This window comes from Cucurbita pepo, unplaced genomic scaffold (genome assembly GCF_057944985.1).
Source record: "Cucurbita pepo subsp. pepo isolate OVF unplaced genomic scaffold, ASM5794498v1 scafford_72, whole genome shotgun sequence".
Taxonomy (NCBI): Eukaryota; Viridiplantae; Streptophyta; class Magnoliopsida; order Cucurbitales; family Cucurbitaceae; genus Cucurbita; species Cucurbita pepo.
Genome location: NW_028257976.1, coordinates 87,605 through 90,000, shown reverse-complemented (window position 1 = coordinate 90,000; position 2,396 = coordinate 87,605).

The window sequence follows — 2,396 nt, the reverse complement described above, 5'->3', positions numbered from 1 at the left end:
CGTGTGCATGCGAAGGCCTATGGCCAAGGCATGATCATGGGCGCCAATGTTGGCCCTCGTGCGTGCGCCAATGCTGGTCCTGCTCGCCAATCAGGCCCGGGAGCCCTGCTTGTCGTCGTGCACGTTCGCCCTACATGACCTTGAGTGCATGCGCGCCAAGCCCCGCGCCGCACCAACGCCCCTCTCACCCTTGCGCGCACATCATGCCCCCCAACACCAACCCAACGCAAGCACAAGTACAAGTCCATGTTCACTCTTGCCTACATGCCCACAACAAAGGGGCACGCGTGCTAGCCACAAAACCCTGAGAGGTTAACCTCTATGAAAAATCAAGACACCCAAAACCCTTGGAGGTTAACCAGCACACCTCCCGCGCCCTCCCCCCGCACACGCCCCCCCACCTCCCCCCGCACACCACCCGTGCGCGCGCTCCCCCCGCGCGCGCGCCCCCCGCACACCAACCGCGTGTGCTCGCCCCCGACCGCGCTCCCGCACACCTCCCGCGCGCGCGCTCGACCGCGCCCGTCTCCCCCCGAACGCCCACCGCGCGCACGCCCCCGACCGCGCCCCCGCACACCCCCGCTCGCGCGCGCTCCCCCCGCACGCCCACGTCGCGCACGCCCCCGACCGTGCCCCCCGCACGCCCACGTCGCGCACACCCCCGCACCCGCGCCCCCACCCCCCTCGCGCAGCACACGCCAAGCCCCATCCTATGCTATGTGCGATACATGCCCTACCAACACCTCATGCACCCTTACACACTCATAATGTCCACCAACACCCTCCAACGCAAACATACCTACAATCATATCAAAAGTGTTGGATGTTACCTCCATAAAAAATCATCACACCCAACAACAATTCATCACACCTAACATCCGTGGAAAGTAAGAACATGTATAAGCCTTGGACTATAAAAACATCATCAATGAAATGAACTAAGAAAAGAGTGATGAATTATTTTTTTCTTTTGGTTATCTAAAACAATGAAATGAAGAGTTTTGATACAAGAGTAGGTACATTAGACCAAGACGCCCACCATGACCTTGTTTTTACACCCATCACCCATTTAATTGTCAAAATACGTGTGTAGTGGTTGTTTTATTATTATTTTTTTTTTCTGGGAGCTAAGCAACTTGAAAGAATTATGCCCGCAAAATTTCAGATTTTTTCGACAACTATAACTATTTTTTCTAATTTCTTATTATTTAATATTTAAAAATTCATTAAAAAAAATTGGTTGGTTGAAAAATTATGAAACTTGATTTTTAAACTCTTTAGAATGTCCCATTAATGAATCAATCCAGCTCACGGAAAAAAAACAATATAAAACTTGAGATATTTGACTGTATGACCGTTCGGAAAAATCGTATCTAGGCCTGGCAGACCAAAAATGCCTCAAAATGTACTATATAGGGGGGTGACTAGTCTGCATGGGCTGGGCACGGGGGTACCCCTATATCTTCCGCCACCCCCACGCCCCAAGCACTATGTGCCGCACATGGGCATATGCTTGGGGCACGGGGGTGGTGGTCGGAGGTCGAGGCCGATTGATGGTGGCGGAATGCCCACGGTGAGGTGGTGTCGGAATGGTCCTGCGTGCTCGCCCGCCCTGCCCCACCTGCGTGTTCCCGCGTGCGCGCGCCCCCCGCCCCGCCTCGCCCGCGTGCTCCCGCCTGCGCGCGCCCAGCCCCGCCCCGTCCACGTTGTCCCGCGCGCGCGCGCCCCGCCCAGTCCCGCCCTGCCCGCGTGCTCCCGCGCGCGCGCCTCGCCCAGCCCCGCCCGCATGCTCCCGCGCGCGCGCCCCGCCCAGCCCCGCCCGCGTGCTCCCGCGCGCGCGCCCCGCCCAGCCCCGCCCGCGTGCTCCCGCGCGCGCGCCCCGCCCAGCCCCGCCCCGCCCGCCTTCTCTCGCGCGCGCGCGCCCCGCCCTGCCCCGCCCACGCCCCATCCATCACCCATTAATTGTGAAATTACATGTGGAGTTGTTGTTTTTTTGTAATTTTTTTTCTGGGAGCTAAGCAACATGAAAGAATGATTCCCACAAAATTTCAGATTTTTTTGACGGCTCTAGCTATTTTTTCTAATTTCTTATTATTTAATATTTAAAAATTCATTAAAAAAAATTGGTTGGTTGAAAAATTATGAAACTTGATTTCTAGATCCATTACAATGTCCCATTCATGAATCAATCGAGTTCATGGAAAAAAACAATCTAAAACTTGAGATATTTGACCGTATGATGGCTCAGAAAAATCGTATCTAGGCCTGGCAGACCAAAAATGCCTCAAAATGTACTATATAGGGGGGTGACTAGTCTGCATGGGCTGGGCACGGGGGTACCCCTATATCTTCCGCCACCCCCACGCCCCAAGCACTATGCGCCGCACATGGGCATA